The 22,504-nt window shown below is 41.9% G+C and overlaps 1 pseudogene; it reads left to right on the top strand.

Moving 5' to 3' along the window:
• The first annotated feature begins 9,646 nt into the window (after positions 1 to 9,646).
• LOC139753516 (ATP-dependent RNA helicase DDX3X-like) lies at positions 9,647 to 11,073 on the top strand (annotated as a pseudogene).
• The last annotated feature ends 11,431 nt before the right edge of the window (positions 11,074 to 22,504 follow it).

Genomic DNA, 22,504 nt, shown 5'->3' on the forward strand with positions numbered 1-22,504 from the left:
GAAAAAGGTGAGAACAATGGAAGTAAGGGGAGTGGGGGAGGAATGGGATGTATTTAGGGAGTCAGTGATGGATTGCGCAAAAGATGCTTGTGGCATGAGAAGAGTGGGAGGTGGGTTGATTAGAAAGGGTAGTGAGTGGTGGGATGAAGAAGTAAGAGTATTAGTGAAAGAGAAGAGAGAGGCATTTGGACGATTTTTGCAGGGAAAAAATGCAATTGAGTGGGAGATGTATAAAAGAAAGAGACAGGAGGTCAAGAGAAAGGTGCAAGAGGTGAAAAAAAGGGCAAATGAGAGTTGGGGTGAGAGAGTGTCATTAAATTTTAGGGAGAATAAAAAGATGTTCTGGAAGGAGGTAAATAAGGTGCGTAAGACAAGGGAGCAAATGGGAACTTTAGTGAAGGGCGCAAATGGGGAGGTGATAACAAGTAGTGGTGATGTGGGAAGGAGATGGAGTGAGTATTTTGAAGGTTTGTTGAATGTGTCTGATGATAGAGTGGCAGATATAGGGTGTTTTGGTCGAGGTGGTGTGCAAAGTGAGAGGGTTAGGGAAAACAATTTGGTAAACAGAGAAGAGGTAGTGAAAGCTTTGCGGAAGATGAAAGCCGGCAAGCCAGCAGGCTTGGATGGTATTGCAGTGGAATTTATTAAAAAAGGGGGTGACTGTATTGTTGACTGGTTGGTAAGGTTATTTAATGTATGTATGACTCATGGTGAGGTGCCTGAGGATTGGAGGAATGCGTGCATAGTGCCATTGTACAAAGGAAAAGGGGATAAGAGTGAGTGCTCAAATTACAGAGGTATAAGTTTGTTGAGTATTCCTGGTAAATTGTATAGGAGGGTATTGATTGAGAGGGTGAAGGCATGTACAGAGCATCAGATTGGGGAAGAGCAGTGTGGTTTCAGAAGTGGTACAGGATGTGTGGATCAGGTGTTTGCTTTGAAGAATGTATGTGAGAAATACTTAGAAAAGCAAATGGATTTGTATGTAGCATTTATGGATCTGGAGAAGGTATATGATAGAGTTGATAGAGATGCTCTGTGGAAGGTATTAAGAATATATGGTGTGGGAGGCAAGTTGTTAGAAGCAGTGAAAAGTTTTTATCGAGGATGTAAGGCATGTGTACGTGTAGGAAGAGAGGAAAGTGATTGGTTCTCAGTGAATGTAGGTTTGCGGCAGGGGTGTGTGATGTCTCCATGGTTGTTTAATTTGTTTATGGATGGGGTTGTTAGGGAGGTAAAGGCAAAAGTTTTGGAAAGAGGGGCAAGTATGAAGTCTGTTGGAGATGAGAGAGCTTGGGAAGTGAGTCAGTTGTTGTTCGCTGATGATACAGCGCTGGTGGCTGATTCATGTGTGAAACTGCAGAAGCTGGTGACGGAGTTTGGTAAAGTGTGTGGAAGAAGAAAGTTAAGAGTAAATGTGAATAAGAGCAAGGTCATTAGGTACAGTAGGGTTGAGGGTCAAGTAAATTGGTAGGTGAGTTTGAATGGAGAAAAACTGGAGGAAGTGAAGTGTTTTAGATATCTGGGAGTGGATCTGGCAGCGGATGGAACCATGGAAGCAGAATTGGACCATAGGGTGGGGGAGGGGGCGAAAATTCTGGGAGCCTTGAAGAATGTGTGGAAGTCGAGAACATTATCTCGGAAAGCAAAAATGGGTATGTTTGAAGGAATAGTGGTTCCAACAATGTTGTATGGTTGCGAGGCGTGGGCTATGGATAGAGTTGTGCGCAGGAGGATGGATGTGCTGGAAATGAGATGTCTGAGGACAATGTGTGGTGTGAGGTGGTTTGATCGAGTAAGTAACGTAAGGGTGAGAGAGATGTGTGGAAATAAAAAGAGCGTGGTTGAGAGAGCAGAAGAGGGTGTTTTGAAATGGTTTGGGCACATGGAGAGAATGAGTGAGGAATGGTTGACCAAGAGGATATATGTGTCGGAGGGATAGGGAACGAGGAGAAGAGGGAGACCAAATTGGAGGTGGAAAGATGGAGTGAAAAAGATTTTGTGTGATCGGGGCCTGAACTTGCAGGAGGGTGAAAGGAGGGCAAGGAATAGAGTGAATTGGAGCAATGTGGTATACCGGGGTTGACGTGCTGTCAGTGGATTGAATCAAGACATGTGAAGCGTCTGGGGTAAACCATGGAAAGCTGTGTAGGTATGTATATGTGCGTGTGTGGACGTATGTATATACATGTGTATGGGGGGGGGCCATTTCTTTCGTCTGTTTCCTTGCGCTACCTCGCAAACGCGGGAGACAGCGACAAAGTATAAAAAGAAAAAAATATATATATATATATATATATATATATATATATATATATTTTTTTTTTTTTCTTTTTCTTTTTTTTTTCTTTGCTTTGTCGCTGTCTCCCGCGTTTGCGAGGTAGCGCAAGGAAACAAACGAAAGAAATGGCCCAACCCACCCCCATACACATGTATAGACATACGTCCACACGCAAATATACATACCTACACAGTTTTCCATGGTTTACCCCAGACGCTTCACATGCCCTGATTCAATCCACTGACAGCACGTCACCCCCGGTATACCACATCGATCCAATTTACTCTATGCCTTGCCCTCCTTTCACCCTCCTGCAAGTTCAGGCCCCGATCACACAAAATCTTTTTCACTCCATCTTTCCACCTCCAATAAGGTCTCCCACTTCTCCTCGTTCCCTTAACCTCCGACACATATATCCTCTTGGTCAATCTTTCCTCACTCATTCTCTCCATGTTACCAAACCATTTCAAAACACCCTCTTCTGCTCTCTCAACCACGCTCTTTTTATTTCCACGCATCTCTCTTACCCTTACGTTACTTACTCGATCAAACCACCTCACACCACACATTGTCCTCAAACATCTCATTTTCAGCACATCCATCCTCCTGCGCACAACTCTATCCATAGCCCACGCCTCGCAACCATACACCATTGTTGGAACCACTATTCCTTCAAACATACCCATTTTTGCTTTCCGAGACAATGTTCTCGACTTCCACACATTCTTCAAGGCTCCCAGGATTTTCGCCCCCTCCCCCACCCTATGATCCACTTCCGCTTCCATGGTTCCCTCCGCTGCCAGATCCACTCCCAGATATCTAACACACTTTACTTCCTCAGGTTTTTCTCCATTCAAACTCACCTCCCAATTGACTTGACCCTCAACCCTACTGTACCAAATAACATTGCTCTTATTCACATTTACTCTTAACTTTCTTCTTTCACACACTTTACCAAACTCATTCACCAGCTTCTGCAGTTTCTCACATGAATCAGCCACTAGCGCTGTATCATCAGCGAACAACAACTGACTCACTTCCCAAGCTCTCTCATCCACAACAGACTTCATACTTGCCCCTCTTTCCAAAACTCTTGCATTCACCTCCCTAACAACCCCATCCATAAACAAATTAAACAACCATGCAGACATCACACACCCCTGCCGTAAACCTACATTCACTGAGAACCAATCACTTTCCTCTCTTCCTACACGTACACATGCCTTACATCCTCGATAAAAACCTGTCACTGCTTCTAACAACTTGCCTCCCACACCATATATTCTTAATACCTTCCACAGAGCATCTCTATCAACTCTATCATATGCCTTCTCCAGATCCATAAATGCTACATACAAATCCATTTGCTTTTCTAAGTATTTCTCACATACATTCTTCAAAGCAAACAGCTGATCCACACATCCTCTACCACTTCTGAAACCACACTGCTCTTCCCCAATCTGATGCTCTGTACAAGCCTTCACCCTCTCAATCAATACATCTCCCATATAATTTGCCAGGAATACTCAACAAACTTATACCTCTGTAATTTGAGCACTCACTCTTATCCCCTTTGCCTTTGTACAATGGCACTATGCACGCATTCCGCCAATCCTCAGGCACCTCACCATGAATCATACATACACTGAATAACCTTACCAAACAGTCAATAATACAGTCACCCTCTTTTTTAATAAATTCCACTGCAATACCATCCAAACCTGCTGCCTTGCCGGCTTTCATCTTCCGCAAAGCTTTTACTACCTCTTCTCTGTTTACCAAATTATTTTCCCTAACCCTCTCACTTTGCACACCACCTCGACCAAAACACCCTATATCTGCCACTCTATCATCAAACACATTCAACAAACCTTCAAAATACTCACTCCATCTCCTTCTCACATCACCACTACTTGTTATCACCTCCCCATTTGCACCCTTCACTGAAGTTCCCATTTGCTCCCTTGTCTTACGCACTTTATTTACCTCCTTCCAGAACATCTTTTTATTCTCCCTAAAATTTAATGATACTCTCTCACCCCAACTCTCATTTGCCCTCTTTTTCACCTCTTGCACCTTTCTCTTGACCTCCTGTCTCTTTCTTTTATACATCTCCCACTTAATTGCATTTTTTCCTTGCAAAAATCGTCCAAATGCCTCTCTCTTCTCTTTCACTAATAATCTTACTTCTTCATCCCACCACTCACTACCCTTTCTAATCAACCCATCTCCCACTCTTCTCATGCCACAAGCATCTTTTGCGCAATCCATCACTGATTCCCTAAATACATCCCATTCCTCCCCCACTCCCCTTACTTCCATTGTTCTCATCTTTTTCCATTCTGTACTCAGTCTCTCCTGGTACTTCCTCACACAAGTCTCCTTCCCAAGCTCACTTACTCTCACCACCCTCTTCACCCCAACATTCACTCTTCTTTTCTGAAAACCCATACAAATCTTCACCTTAGCCTCCACAAGATAATGATCAGACATCCCTCCAATTGCACCTCTCAGCGCATTAACATCCAAAAGTCTCTCTTTTAGCGCGCCTGTCAATTAACACGTAATCCAATAACGCTCTCTGGCCATCTCTCCTACTTACATACGTATGTATACTTATGTATATCTCGCTTTTTAAATCAGGTATTCCCAATCACCAGTCCTTTTTCAGCACATAAATCTACAAGCTCTTCACCATTTCCATTTACAACACTGAACACCCCATGTATACCAATTATTCCCTCAACTGCCACATTACTCACCTTTGCATTCAAATCACCCATCACTAGAACCCGGTCTCGTGCATCAAAACCACTAACACACTCATTCAGCTGCTCCCAAAACACTTGCCTCTCATGATCTTTCTTCTCATGCCCAGGTGCATATGCACCAATAATCACCCATCTCTCTCCATCAACTTTCAGTTTTACCCATTTTTATCGAGAATTTACTTTCTTACATTCTATCACATACTCCCACAACTGCCTTTATTCATTCCTGTCGCCACCCCGCCGAATATGAAGTGACAACCCCCTCACCCCTCATGCGCGCGGGGTGGCGCTAGGAAGGGGGAACGGGGGCCACATTCATTCACACTGTCTCTGGCTGTCATGTATAATGCACAGAAACCACAGCGCCATATCCACATCCAGGCCCGACAAAACTTTCCATGGTTTACCCCAGACGCTTCACATGCCTTGCTTCAATCCACTGACAGCACGTCAACCCCGGTATACCACATCGCTCCAATTCACTCTATTCCTTGCCCTCCTTTCACCCTCCTGCATGTTCAGGCCCCGATCACACAAAATCTTTTTCACTCCATCTTTCCACCTCCAATTTGGTCTCCCTCTTCTCCTCGTTCCCTCCACCTCCGACACATATATCCTCTTGGTCAATCTTTCCTCACTCATTCTCTCCATGTGCCCAAACCACTTCAAAACACCCTCTTCTGCTCTCTCAACCACGCTCTTTTTATTTCCACACATCTCTCTTACCCTTACGTTACTCACTCGATCAAACCACCTCACACCACACATTGTCCTCAAACATCTCATTTCCAGAACATCCATCCTCCTGCGCACAACTCTATCCATAGCCCACGCCTCGCAACCATACAACATTGTTGGAACCACTATTCCTTCAAACATACCCATTTTTGCTTTCCGAGATAATGTTCTCGACTTCCACACATTCTTCAAGGCCCCCAGAATTTTCGCCCCCTCCCCCACCCTATGATCCACTTCCGCTTCCATGGTTCCATCCGCTGCCAGATCCACTCCCAGATATCTAAAACACTTCACTTCCTCCAGTTTTTCTCCATTCAAACTCACCTCCCAATTGACTTGACCCTCAACCCTACTGTACCTAATAACCTTGCTCTTATTCACATTTACTCTTAACTTTCTTCTTCCACACACGTTACCAAACTCAGTCACCAGCTTCTGCAGTTTCTCACATGAATCAGCCACCAGCGCTGTATCATCAGCGAACAACAACTGACTCACTTCCCAAGCTCCCTCATCCCCAACAGACTTCATACTTGCCCCTCTTTCCAAAACTCTTGCATTTACCTCCCTAACAACCCCATCCATAAACAAATTAAACAACCATGGAGATATATAGATATATTTCTTTCAAACTATTCGCCATTTCCCGCTTTAGCAAGGTAGTGTTAAGAACAGAGGACTGGGCCTCTGAGGGAATATCCTCACCTGGCCCCCTTTTCTGTTCCTTCTTTTGGAGAATTAAAAAAAAAAAAGAGGGGAGAAAGAATACTTCCCACGTATTCCCTGCGTGTCGTAGAAGGCGACTGAAAGGGAAGGGAGCGGGGGGCAGGAAATCCTCCGCTCTCTTTTTTGATTTTCCAAAAGGAGGAACAGAGAAAGGGGCTAAGTGAAGATTTCCCTCAAAGGCTCAGTCCTCTGTTCTTAACGCTACCTCCCCAACGCGGGAGATGGCGAACAGTATGAAAAAAAAAAAGAAATATATATATATATATATATATATATATATATATATATATATATATATATATATATATATATATATATATATATATATTTCTTTTTTTTGCTTTGTCGCTGTCTCCCGCGTTTGCGAGGTAGCGCAAGGAAACAGACGAAAGAAATGGCCTAACCCACCCCCATACACATGTATATACATACGTCCACACACGCAAATACACATACCTACACAGCTTTCCATATATATATATATATATATATATATATATATATATATATATATATATATATATATATTCCCTGGGGATAGGGGAGAAAGAATACTTCCCACGTATTCCCTGCGTGTCGTAGAAGGCGACTAAAAGGGAAGGGAGCGGGGGGCTGGAAATCCTCCCCTCTCTTTTTTTTTTTTTTTTTTTTTCAGAGGAAGGAACAGAGAAGGGGGCTGGATGAGGATGTTTCCTCAGAGGCCCAGTCCTCTGTTCTTAACGCTACCTCGCTGAAGCGGGAAATGGCGAATAGTATGGAAAAAAAAAAAAAAAATATATATATATATATATATATATATATATATATATATATATATATATATATATATATATATATATATATACATATATATATATATATATATATATATATATATATATATATATATATATATATATATACATATATATATATATATGTATATATATATACATATATATATATATATATATATATATATATATATATATATATGTGTATATGTGCGTGTGTGGACGTGTATGTATATACATGTGTATGTGGGTGGGTTGGGCCATTCTTTCGTCTGTTTCCTTGTGCTACCTTGCTAACACGGGAGACAACGAGAAAGTATAATAAGAAAAATAATAGGTATAATAAGTATAATAAAGTAAGATTGAATGGAGAGAAATTGGAGGAAGTTAAGTGTTTTTGGATATCTGGGAGTGAATGTGGCACTGAATGGAACCATGGAAGCTGAAGTGAATCATATTCCTTTTCGCGAGGTAGCGCAAGGAAACAGAGGAGAGAATGGCCCAACCCACCCACATACATACGTATATACATACACGTTCACACACAGCACATACACATACCTATACATCTCAATGTATACATACATATACACACACAGACATATACATATATAACCATGTACATAATTCATACTGTCTGCCTTTATTCATTCCAATCGCCACCCCGCCACACATGGAATAACAACACCCTCCCCCTCCATGTGCGCGAGGTAGAGCTAGGAAAAGACAACAAAGGCCACATTCGTTCACACTCAGTCTCTAGCTGTCATGTAATAATGCACCGAAACCACAGCTCCCTTTCCACATCCAGGCCCCACAGAACTTTCCATGGTTTACCCCAGACGCTTCACATGCCCTGATTCAATCCATTGACAGCACGTCGACCCCGGTATACCACATCGTTCCAATTCACTCTATTCCTTGCACGCCTTTCACCCTCCTGCATGTTCAGGCCCCGATCACTCAAAATCTTTTTCACTTCATCTTTCCACCTCCAATTTGGTCTCCCACTTCTCCTCGTTCCCTCCACCTCTGACACATATATCCTCTTGGTCAATCTTTCCTCACTCATTCTCTCCATGTGACCAAACCATTTCAAAACACCCTCTTCTGCTCTCTCAACCACACTCTTTTTATTACCACATATCTCTCTTACCCTTACATTACTTACTCGATCAAACCACCTCACACCACATATTGTCCTCACACATCTCATTTCCAGCACATCCACCGTCCTCCGCACAACTCTATCCATAGACCACGCCTCGCAACCATACAACATTGTTGGAACCACTATTCCTTCAAATATACCCATTTTTGCTTTCTGAGATAATCTTCTCGACTTCCACACATTCCTCAAGGCTCCCAGAATTTTCGACCCCTCCCCCACCTTATGATTCACTTCCGCTTCCATTGTTTCATCCGCTGCCAAATCCACTTCCAGATATCTAAAACACCACTCCCTCCAGTTTTTCTCCATTCAAACTTACCTCCCAATTTTCTTATCTTTCTTTCTTGCTTTCATCCTATTCGCCATTTCCCGCATTAGCGAGGTAGCGTTAAGAACAGAGGACTGGGCCTTTGAGGCCATATCCTCACCTGGCCCCCTTCTCTGTTCCTTCTTTTGGAAAATTAAAAAAGAAAAGAAAAGGGGAGGATTTCCAGCCACCCGCTCCCTCCCCTTTTGGTCGCCTTTTACGACACGCAGGAAATACGTGGTAAGTATTTTCTTATATATATATATATATATATATATATATATATATATATATATATATATATATATATATATATCATTTCTTTTATTTCTTATACTTAATCGCCGTCTCGCGCGTTACCAAGGTATATATATTTGTTTGAATATGAAACCATCATTTACAATTGATTACATTTTTCGCTAGGTTTATAATACTTCTCATTGATCTTTTGTGTTGCACAGGATACTGGAACACAAAGTCTCCGAAACTTTCGATCATAATCATAATTTGTGCAGGATATAATGATTATTCGTATAGAATGTTGAAGAATTTTTTTTCTTACCTAAAGTTTATTCCTTTTAGTTCGTGCTTTGCTTTTGTGTTGATGTTACTGTTGCGGGGAGTGATGTCGTGTGTTTTGTATGTGATTCTTAAAATGTTTGCTGTCTTGCTCATTGGGAAAGATTGTCCCTTTAAGGTGGCTGGAGAGTCTAAACTGGATTCGTGTATCTCTGGGATTAATAAAGTATTGAAGACTTACATGGAGACGCACATATTTTGTTCTGCCTGAGCCATTGCTACAACTGTGTAATGTAGTAAGGCATGTTTTGTGCTGCAACTGTGGCGTTAGGGCATTGTGTAGTGATTGTGCGGTCAGATATCCACCTAACAGGTTTGATGAGGAGCAACATAGCTTTATGAGGGAAAGAAAAACCTACACCTGTGCAGTAATACGCTCCACGCTCTGCCTTTGATCCTTGCCAAGAGCGATTTGATGGCCTGTGCCCAAACTGGTTCAGGAAAAACTGCAGCATTCTTAGTCCAAGTCCTGAACCAGATTTACGAAGTGTCCAGCTGGGTACAGGAATATTCCCCAAGATGCAAGTAAGCAGTACCTACTTGCCATGGCTTTAGGGCCTACTCGCGAGCTAGCAACCTAGATACATGCTTAATCCGTCAAGCTTTCTTACAGGGCTAGAGTAAGGCCATGTTTGGTGTATGGTGGCACGGATGTGTTAGCTCACGCAAGAGACTTGTCCCGTGGTTGCCACTTGCTTGTCGCTACACCTGGTCGATTTACGGATATGATCTACCGCGGAATCATTGGACTTGACCTCTGCAAATACCTGATACTGGATGAGGCTGATTGCATGCTGGACATGAGTTTTGAAAAGGAGAAAATGCCTCCCATTAGTCAGCGCCAGACGCTAATGTTCTCAGCTACATTTCCAAAGGATATCCAACGACTTGCCCAGGATTTTGCGTACAAGTTGATCTTCTTGACAGTGGGTCGTGTTGGATCATCATCGGGTAATATCACACAGAAAGTGATAAGGGTTGATAAGGGTGATAAGCGTTCTTTCCTCTTGGACATACTGAATGCATCCGGCCTTGACACATCAGATGGGTCGAGTAGGGATTCCTTAACCTTAGTCTTTGTGGAGACTAAAAAAACAGGCAGATGATCTGGAAGAATATTTGTATCGTTATGGCTACTCAGTGACCACGGTTCATGGGGATCGCAATCAGCGTGAGCGTGAGGATGCTCTCCGTGTATTTCGCCCATGCCAGTGCCACACCCTGCTCGGACCAAACAGTTGCAGCTCATGATTCAGATATTCCGCGTGTTAGGCATGTAATCACCTTTCACCTTCCCTCTGATATGGGAGAGTAAGTTTATCATATTGGGCGTACTGGTCGTATGGGCAATCTTGATCTTGCCACAAGCTTCTTTGATAAAAAAAAACCGCAATGTGGTTCGTGACCTTGTTGAATTACTGCAAGAAGCAAAACTTGACATGCCCAAGTGGATGAAGGCCATTGATGGAGAACGACGGAAGGCAAGAGATTATTGTGATGGAGAGAGAGATCTGTCGATGCATTTGGTTCTCGAGATTAGCGTCAAGTTGATCACAACAACTGATCATACGACTCTACATCATCACACCCCAGTTCAGGAATCAACAGTAATAGAGGAGGTCTACCACGCGTCAACCATTATGCTAGGTACGGAAGCAACAGCGGCTACAACTTTAATGCCTCATGGCCCTCACGAACAACATGGAGGAGACACTGAGCAGCAGTGATGAAGACTCTCCTACAGTGAAATCTGCAACACCTCTACCGCTAGTAGAAGTGTAATGTTTGTTTATTCTTTAGTTTAGAAGAGTGGCATAAGCCGTCACTAGTATATAAGACTAATTCTATCAATGTTCATTTATCACTTATTACTTAAGTCATCCTAACACGAACTATATACATCAGATGTAGTGAGCCTCAACTCCCTAAAGTCAGCATCCTTCTTGACACAATTAACCATACTGTCATTACACCTCCCAAGCTAGTCATTTACTCCACCGCATTCATCAATTTCGTCTTTCAAAGAAACGTTTAAAATCATTAAGTCTGAATAATACAAACTTCAGTGCGAGTATCATTAACAAGAGCTTCACGAAAGGTATTACCAACATCAGTTTGCGGCAGCTTTTCTAATCTCTCTCTAATTATTTTTCACTCTTCTCCATTATAACTTTTGCCAATGATCCTCCTGGGAGGTAGAATTAATTTGGCTTCTTTCACCCTTCCTCACCACACCGAAGCCACTTAGCTACTGTGTCATGTCCTCTTCTCTAATACTCTCTAATACGCACACACACACACACACACACACACACACACACACACACGCACACATACAAACATATATATATATATATATATATATATATATATATATATATATATATATATATATATATATATATATATATATATATATATATATATATATTGGAAAGGATCACAATTTTGCGCGTGATCAGGATATTCTTATGAGTCCACGGGGAAAATGAAACACCATAAGTTCCCAAGTGCACTTTCGTGTAATAATCACATCATCAGGAGAGACACAAGAGAGAAATATAAGTCAGTTGATATACATCGAAGAAACGAAGTTAGGACGCCATTTGGTAAACATGTGATTGTCCAAAATATACATATATGTATATATATATATATATATATATATATATATATATATATATATATATATATATATATATATATATATATATATATATTTTTCTTCTTTTTTCTTTTTTGGCTTTGTCGCTATCTCCCGCGTTTGCGAGGTAGCGCAAGGAAACAGACGAAAGAAATGGCCCAACCCACCCCCATACACATGTATATACATACGTCCACACACGCAAATATACATACCTACACAACTTTCCATGGTTTACCCCAGACGCTTCACATGCCCTGATTCAATCCACTGACAGCACGTCAACCCCGGTATACCACATCGATCCAATTCACTCTATTCCTTGCCCTCCTTTCACCCTCCTGCATGTTCAGGCCCCGATCACACAAAATCTTTTTCACTCCATCTTTCCACCTCCAATTTGGTCTCCCACTTCTCCTCGTTCCCTCCACCTTCGACACATATATCCTCTTGGTCAATCTTTCCTCACTCATTCTCTCCATGTGCCCAAACCATTTCAAAACACCCTCTTCTGCTCTCTCAACCACGCTCTTTTTATTTCCACACATCTCTCTTACCCTTACGTTACTTACTCGATCAAACCACCTCACACCACACATTGTCCTCAAACATCTCATTTCCAGCACATCCACCCTCCTGCGCACAACTCCATCCATATCCCACGCCTCGCAACCATACAACATTGTTGGAACCACTGTTCCTTCAAACATACCCATTTTTGCTTTCCGAGATAATGTTCTCGACTTCCACACATTCTTCAAGGCTCCCAGAATTTTCGCCCCCTCCCCCACCCTATGATCCACTTCCGCTTCCATGGTTCCATCCGCTGCCAGATCCACTCCCAGATATCTAAAACACTTTACTTCCTCCAGTTTTTCTCCATTCAAACTTACCTCCCAATTGACTTGACCCTCAACCCTACTGTACCTAATAACCTTGCTCTTATTCACATTTACTCTTAACTTTCTTCTTTCACACACTTTACCAAACTCAGTCACCAGCTTCTGCAGTTTCTCACATGAATCAGCCACCAGCGCTGTATCATCAGCGAACAACAACTGACTCACTTCCCAAGCTCTCTCATCCCCAACAGACTTAATACTTGCCCCTCTTTCCAAAACTCTTGCATTCATCTCCCTAACAACCCCATCCATAAACAAATTAAACAACCTTGGAGACATCACACACCCCTGCCGCAAACCTACATTCACTGAGAACCAATCACTTTCCTCTCTTCCTACACGTACACATGCCTTACATCCTCGATAAAAACTTTTCACTGCTTCTAACAACTTGCCTCCCACACCATATATTCTTAATACCTTCCACAGAGCATTTCTATCAACTCTATCATATGCCTTCTCCAGATCCACATATGCTACATACAAATCAATTTGCTTTTCTAAGTATTTCTCACATACATTCTTCAAAGCAAACACCTGATCCACACATCCTCTACCACTTCTGAAACCACACTGCTCTTCCCCAATCTGATGCTCTGTAAATGCCTTCACCCTCTCAATCAATACCCTCCCATATAATTTACCGGGAATTCTCAACAAACTTATACCTCTGTAATTTGAGCACTCTCTCTTATCCCCTTTGCCTTTGTACAATGGCACTATGCACGCATTCCGCCAATCCTCAGGCACCTCACCATGAGTCATACATACATTAAATAACCTTACCAACCAGTCAATAATACAGTCACCCCCTTTTTTAATAAATTCCACTGCAATACCATTCATACCTGCTGCCTTGCCGGCTTTCATCTTCCGCAAAGCTTTTACTACCTCTTCTCTGTTTACCAAATCATTTTCCCTAACCCTCTCACTTTGCACACCACCTCGACCAAAACACCCTATATCTGCCACTCTATCATCAAACACATTCAACAAACCTTCAAAATACTCACTCCATCTCCTTCTCACATCACCACTACTTGTTATCACCTCCCCATTTGCGCCCTTCACTGAAGTTCCCATTTGCTCCCTTGTCTTACGCACTTTATTTACCTCCTTCCAGAAAATCTTTTTATTCTCCCTAAAATTTAATGATAGTCTCTCACCCCAACTCTCATTTGCCCTCTTTTTCACCTATTGCACCTTTCTCTTGACCTCCTGTCTCTTTCTTTTATACATCTCCCACTCAATTGCATTTTTTCCCTGCAAAAATCGTCCAAATGTCTCTCTCTTCTCTTTCACTAATAATCTTACTTCTTCATCCCACCACTCACTACCCTTTCTAATCAACCCATCTTCCACTCTTCTCATGCCACAAGCATCTTTTGCGCAATCCATCACTGATTCCCTAAATACATCCCATTCCTCCCCCACTCCCCTTACTTCCATTGTTCTCACCTTTCTCCATTCTGTAATCAGTCTCTCCTGGTACTTCCTCACACAAGTCTCCTTCCCAAGCTCACTTACTCTCACCACCCTCTTCACCCCAACATTCACTCTTCTTTTCTGAAACCCATACAAATCTTCACCTTATATATATTTATATATATATATATATATATATATATATATATATTCCCTGCGTGTCGTAGAAAGCGACTAAAAGGGAAGTGAGCGGGGGGCTGGAAATCCTCCCCTCTCATTTTTTTTTTTTTTTAATTTTCCAAAAGAAGGAACAGAGAAGGGGGTCAGGTGAGGATATTCCCTCAAAGGCCCAGTCCTCTGTTCTTAACGCTACCTCGCTAATGCGGGAAATGGCGAATAGTATGAAAGAAAAAGAAAAGATATATATATATATATATATATATATATATATATATATATATATATATATATATATATATATATATATATATATATATATATGTATATTAATTGATAGGCGTGTGAAAGAGGGACTATTGGAAGTTAATGTCCTGAGTGGGGCAACTTGAGGGATGTCTGATCATTATCTTGTTAAGGCGAAGGTGAAGATATGTAGAGGTTTTCAGAAACGAAGAGAGAATATTGGAGTGAAGAGTAAGTGAGCCTGGAAAAGAGACTTGTGTGAGAAAGTACCAGGAGAGATTGAGAGCAGAATGGAAAATGGTGAGAGCAAATGACGTAAAGGGAGTGGAGGAGGAATGGGATGTATTTAGGGAAGCAGTGATGGCTTGCGCAAAAGATGTTTGTGGCATGAGAAAGGTGGGAGGTGGGCAGATTAGAAAGGATAGTGAGTGGTGGTTGAAGAAAGTTGTTAGTGAAAGAAAGAAAGGCATTTGGACGATTTTCGCTGGAAAGTAGTGCAAATGACTAGGAGATGTATAAAAGAAAGCGGCAGGAGGTCAAGAGAAAGGTGCAAGAGGTGAAAAAGAGGGCAAATGAGAGATGGCGTGAGAGAGCATCCTTAGATTTTAGGGAGAATAAAAAAGATGTTTTGGAACGAGGTAAATAAAGTGCGTAAGACAAGAGGACAAATGGGAATATCGGTGAAGGGGCTAATGGGGAGGTAATGATAAGTAATGGTAAAGTGAGAGGGAGATGGAGTGAGTATTTTGAAGGTTTGTTGAATGTGTTAGATGATAGAGTAGCAGATATAGGGTGTTTTGGTCAAGGTGGTGTGCGAAGTGAAAGGGTCAGGGAGAATGGTTTGGTAAACAGAGAAGAGGTAATGAAAGCCTTGCGGAAGATGAAAGCCGGCAAGGCGACGGGTTTGGATGGTATTGCAGTGGAATTCATCAAAAAAGGGGGTGACTGTGTGATAAATAAAGTAGAATAGATAAAAGAAATAGATGAATATATTATTGAAGTCTTAGTACAGGTAAAGGGTTCCATTTTGGTTCATGTAGTCTGAGGTAGTCTTTTTAGTGGCTTTGTAGCATGGATGAGCATATGTGGAGTGATATGATGTTGGACAGTTCACGTAGTGCGCTACAGGGGGTCCATGTGTGCACTGCTGGTTGCAAATGATATACTATGTAGTAATGATGGTTGCTGGGGATGGTTGGTCGTGAGTCTGGTGGGTTAATTAGAAAGATGAAGCTGGTTCATGAAGAGTTTATACTTCGGGGATCATGGTTATAAGCGTTCGAGCGAAGCGCCGGTGGGTACTATAATCTCTATAGATATAAGTGTTGGGTAAGCTAGTTAACTTCTCCAGCTGGGATGCATTTTGAGCAGTTATCGATTGCTTTGAAGTAAGCTCTTGATGTGAAGTTCTATAGTAATGGATAGTATTTCTAGGGTGCTGACATTGTGCGATATATCGTACTCTGAGTGGCGCTAAAGAATGGTACGTATGGTTTGGTAGATGAGTGCGTCGAATCATCGTCCTTGGCCTTGTTGTCTGTCTTATGTTTGTGTTGTTGGAGATAGGTATGAGGCTGGATCTGGATGTGAGCTTGCTTTCTTAGATGTTGGATATGTGGATAATATGTTCTAGGAGTTAAAATTTCTATGTATTGTATTTTGCTACCAATAGCGTTTAGTTACAAAGGAATAGAAAGCAATCCATTGGTTCCCCTCGAGTTTCTACGTGTACTGGAAGAGATCAGAAAATCACAGATTAGTGTGGTAAAAGCTGGAAGGCATATAGATGATTTATAGAGTAAAACTTGCAAATTGTTGATGTGACAGAAGAGGCGCGAATAATGTTAATCCTGGACTTGAAGCGAAATATCTAATCTTAAACGTATGTGGTATTGCTTTCTACTTCTGTAACTAGTAAATCATTCCACATGTTAACAATCCTTTTGAATAAAAAGTACTTCTCCTCATTCGAGGTAAAACGTTGGTCCACTAGTTCGTTTCCAATACCGCGAGTGTAATCGCTTCGTTCTAGGTTGTTCAGTTTGTTCTTGGGGTCTTGTGTAGTAGTGAGGTTTCCTTGTAAAGGAGTTCATGTGCGCTGCGCTGTTGTATGTTAGATGTTTATGATGGGAGTGTGGAGGGATTTGTGAGTTTCTGTCAGAGTGATTGTTACACGCGCATTGTCCTGTGTAGTCTTATGGATGGAAGTGATGTGCAGCGGAGGTTATACCTCTGAAAGAATCTAGGAGAGTAGTTTTTTTTTTTATGGGCATTTAGCACTGTGAGGAAAGGTATTTTGGTGGTCCAGGTTTAGGGTTACTGTCATCAGCGACTTCACACTCAGTCTCTAACTGTCATGTGTAATGCACCGAAACCACAGCTCTCTTTCCACATCCATGCTCAACAAAATTTTCCATGGTTTACCCCAGATGCTTCACATGCCCTGGTTCTGTCCACTGACTGCACGTCGACCCCGGTGTACCACATCGTTCCAATTCACTCTATTCCTTGCACGCCTTCCACCCTCCTGTATGTTTAGACCCCGATCACTCAAAATCTTTTTCACTCCATCCTTCCACCTCCATTTTGATCTCCCACTTCTCCTCGTTCCCTCTTTTCTCTGGCACATATATCCTCTTTGTCAATCTTTTCTCATTCATTTTCTCCATGTGACCAAACCATCTCAGTACACCTTCTTCTGCTCTCTCAACCAAACTCTTTTCATTACCACACATCTCACTTACCCTCTCATTACTTACTTGATCAAACCACGTCACACAACATATTATCATCAAACACTTCATTACCAACACAGCCACCCTCCTCCGCACAACTCTATCTATAGCCCATGTCTCGCAACCATATAACATTGTTGGAACCACTATTCCTTCAAACATACCCATTTTTGCTTCCGCAGATAACCCTCTCGCCTTCCACACATTCTTCAACGCTCCCAGAACTTTCGCCCCTCTTCCACCCTGTAACTCACTTCTGCTTCCATGGTTCTATCCGCTTTTAAATCCACTTCCAAATATCTAAAAGACTTCACTTCCTCCAGTTTTTCTCCATTCAAACTTACCTCCCAATTAACTTGTCGTTCAAACCTATTGAACCTAATAACCTTGCTCTTATTCACATTTACTTTCAGCTTTCTTCTTTCATACACTTTACCAAAATCAGTCACTAACTTCTGCAGTTTCTCATCAGAACCAGCCACCAATGCTGTATCATCAGCGAACAACAACTGGCTCACTTCTCAAACCCTCTCATCCACAACAGACTGCATACATACCCCTCTCTCCAAAACTCATGCATTCACCTTCCTAACAACCCCATCCATAAACAAATTAAACAACCATGGAGACATAACGCACCCCTGCCGCAAACCGATATTCACTGAGAGCCAATCACTTTCCTCTCTTCCTATTCGTACACATGCCTTACATGCAAATCCATCGGTTCTTTAAGTATTTCTCACATGCAATCTTCAGAATAAACATATATATATATATATATATATATATATATATATATATATATATATATATATATATATATATATATATATATATATATATATATATATATATATATATATATATATATATATATTATATATATATTATTAGTGAATGAGAAGAGAGAGGCATTTGGACGATTTTTGCAGGGGAAAAAATGAAATTGAGTGGGAGATGTATAAAAGAAAGAGACAGGAGTTCAAGAGAAAGGTGCAAGAGGTGAAAAAAAGGGCAAACGAGAGTTGGGGTGAGAGAGTATCATTAAATTCTAGGTAGATTAAAAAGATGTTCTGGAAGGAGGTAAATAAAGTGCGTAAGACAAGGGAGCAAATGGGAACTTCAGTGAAGGGCGCAAATGGGGAGGTGATAACAAGTACTGGTGATGTGAGAAGGAGATGGAGTGAGTATTTTGAAGGTTTGTTGAATGTGTTTGATGATATAGTGGCAGATATAGGGTGTTTTGGTCGAGGTGGTGTGCAAAGTGAGAGGGTTAGGGAAGATGATTTGGTAAACAGAGAAGAGGTAGTGAAAGCTTTGCGGAAGATGAAAGCCGGCAAGGCAGCAGGTTTGGATGGTATTGCAGTGGAATTTATTTAAAAAAGGGGGTGACTGTATTGTTGACTGGTTGGTAAGGTTATTTAATGTATGTATGACTCATGGTGAGGTGCCTGAGGATTGGCGGAATGCGTGCATAGTGCCATTGTACAAAGGCAAAGGGGATAAGAGTGAGTGCTCAAATTACAGAGGTATAAGTTTGTTGAGTATTCCAGGTAAATTATATGGGAGGATATTGATTGAGAGGGTGAAGGCATGTACAGAGCATCAGATTGGGGAAGAGCAGTGTGGTTTCAGAAGTGGTAGAGGATGTGTGGATCAGGTGTTTGCTTTGAAGAATGTATGTGAGAAATACTTAGAAAAGCAAATGGATTTGTATGTAGCATTTATGGATCTGGAGAAGGCATATGATAGAGTTGATAGAGATGCTCTGTGGAAGGTATTAAGAATATATGGTGTGGGAGGCAAGTTGTTAAAAGCAGTGGAAAGTTTTTATCGAGGATGTAAGGCATGTGTACGTGTAGGAAGAGAGGAAAGTGATTGGTTCTCAGTGAATGTAGGTTTGCGGCAGGGGTGTGTGATGTCTCCATGGTTGTTTAATTTGTTTATGGATGGGGTTGTTAGAGAGGTGAACGCAAGAGTTTTGGAAAGAGGGGCAAGTATGAAGTCTGTTGGGGATGAGAGAGCTTGGGAAGTGAGTCAGTTGTTGTTCGCTGATGATACAGCGCTGGTGGCTGATTCATGTGAGAAACTGCAGAAGCTGGTGACTGAGTTTAATAAAGTGTGTGAAAGAAGAAAGTTAAGAGTAAATGTGAATAAGAGCAAGGTTATTAGGTACAGTAGGGTTGAGGGTCAAGTCAATTGGGAGGTGAGTTTGAATGGAGAAAAACTGGAGGAAGTGAAGTGTTTTAGATATCTGGCAGTGGATCTGGCAGCGGATGGAACCATGGAAGCGGAAGTGGACCATAGGGTGGGGGAGGGGGCGAAAATTCTGGGAGCCTTGAAGAATGTGTGGAAGGCGAGAACATTATCTCGGAAAGCAAAAATGGGTATATTTGAAGGAATAGTGGTTCCAACAATGTTGTATGGTTGCGAGACGTGGGCTATGGATAGAGTTGTGCGCAGGAGGATGGATTTGCTGGAAATGAGATGTTTGAGGACAATATGTGGTGTGAGGTGGTTTGATCGAGTAAGTAAGGTAAGGGTAAGAGAGATGTGTGGAAATAAAAAGAGCGTGGTTGAGAGAGCAGAAGAGGGTGTTTTGAAATGGTTCGGGCACATGGAGAGAATGAGTGAGGAAAGATTGACCAAGAGAATATATGTGTCGGAGGTGGAGGGAACGAGGAGAAGAGGGAGACCAAATTGGAGGTGGAAAGATGGAGTGAAAAAGATTTTGTGTGATCGGGGCCTGAACATGCAGGAGGGTGAAAGGAGGGCAAGGAATAGAGTAAATTGGAGCGATGTGGTATACCGGGGTTGACGTGCTGTCAGTGGATTGAATCAAGGCATGTGAAGCGTCTGGGGTAAACCATGGAAAGCTGTGTAGGTATGTATATTTGCGTGTGTGGACGTATGTATATATATGTGTATGGGGGTGGGTTGGGCCATTTCTTTCGTCTGTTTCCTTGCGCTACCTCGCAAACGCGGGAGACAGCGGCAAAAAAAAAAAAAAAAGAAATATATATATATATATATATATATATATATATATATATATATATATATATATATATATATATATATATATATATATATATATATATGTGTGTGTGTGTGTGTGTGTGTGTGTATGTGTGTGGGGGCATCTCGGATGATTGAATATATGAGAAATATGAGAAAATGATGCAATCAGTCAAATTCGATAGACCCAACTCTTGAAGCTGGAAATGCTATACAGGAGGAAGAGATGGTATAAGGAAAAAAATTCCTCTGCTTTGCTGTTCGAGAAAATGAAGAGGCAACTTATCGGTTACTACTAGTGTGGTCGGTCTCTACACAGAAAGTATGGGGAACAGCGGCCAGTTGCGTGCTACGTGTCCAAGCCTTAGTGGCTGGAACACACGCACACAACACACGCACATAGCTTAGGAGAGCAGGGTGAGGCAGAAGTACACCTGCGGAACGAAGGGAAGGAAGCAACATCACGAGAGATGGGAGGGAATGGTTAAAGAGAAGTGATAGCAGGAGAAAGCTTCTGATTTCACTCTGGCAATAGTGTTTCAAGTTTATGCTTCTATTAATGTTGTGTTGTTCTTTCCTTTGCAGTTGAAGATAGAACTTCCCTAGACACGCCGGCAGTGCTCCATTTTAAGATGAGCAGACCCCTGTAACTAGGGAGTAACTGCTCCCAACAAATTTAATGAAGGCATCTTTACAACATCTCCAGCCTGTAAGGAAGTAGATTCTTTTGATGTTCCTTACGTGCAGGCCGGAGTGCAGGATATGGTTATGCCCGAATTGTGGTATATATTCGTTTTTTTTTTTTTTTTTTTTTTTTTTTTTATACTTTGTCGCTGTCTCCCGCGTTTGCGAGGTAGCGCAAGGAAACAGACGAAAGAAATGGCCCAACCCCCCCCCCCATACACATGTACATACACACGTCCACACACGCAAATATACATACCTACACAGCTTTCCATGGTTTACCCCAGACGCTTCACATGCCTTGCTTCAATCCACTGACAGCACGTCAACCCCTGTATACCACATGACTCCAATTCACTCTATTTCTTGCCCTCCTTTCACCCTCCTGCATGTTCAGGCCCCGATCACACAAAATCTTTTTCACTCCATCTTTCCACCTCCAATTTGGTCTCCCTCTTCTCCTCGTTCCCTCCACCTCCGACACATATATCCTCTTGGTCAATCTCTCCTCACTCATTCTCTCCATGTGCCCAAACCATTTCAAAACACCCTCTTCTGCTCTCTCGACCACGCTCTTTTTATTTCCACACATCTCTCTTACCCTTACGTTACTTACTCGATCAAACCACCTCACACCACACATTGTCCTCAAACATCTCATTTCCAGCACATCCATCCTCCTGCGCACATCTCTATCCATAGCCCACGCCTCGCAACCATACAGCATTGTTGGAACCACTATTCCCTCAAACATACCCATTTTTGCTTTCCGAGATAATGTTCTCGACTTCCACACATTTTTCAAGGCTCCCAAAATTTTCGCCCCCTCCCCCACCCTATGATCCACTTCCGCTTCCATGGTTCCATCCGCTGACAGATCCACTCCCAGATATCTAAAACACTTCACTTCCTCCAGTTTTTCTCCATTCAAACTCACCTCCCAATTGACTTGACCCTCACCCCTACTGTACCTAATAACCTTGCTCTTATTCACATTTACTCTCAACTTTCTTCTTCCACACACTTTACCAAACTCAGTCACCAGCTTCTGCAGTTTCTCACATGAATCAGCCACCAGCGCTGTATCATCAGCGAACAACAATTGACTCACTTCCCAAGCTCTCTCATCCCCAACAGACTTCATACTTGCCCCTCTTTCCAGGACTCTTGCATTTACCTCCTTTACAACCCCATCCATAAACAAATTAAACAACCATGGAGACATCACACACCCCTGCCGCAAACCTACATTCACTGAGAACCAATCACTTTCCTCTCTTCCTACACGTACACATGCCTTACATCCTCGATAAAAACTTTTCACTGC

The sequence above is a fragment of the Panulirus ornatus genome, chromosome 14 (genome assembly GCF_036320965.1).
Source record: "Panulirus ornatus isolate Po-2019 chromosome 14, ASM3632096v1, whole genome shotgun sequence".
In the NCBI taxonomy this organism is placed as follows: Eukaryota; Metazoa; Arthropoda; class Malacostraca; order Decapoda; family Palinuridae; genus Panulirus; species Panulirus ornatus.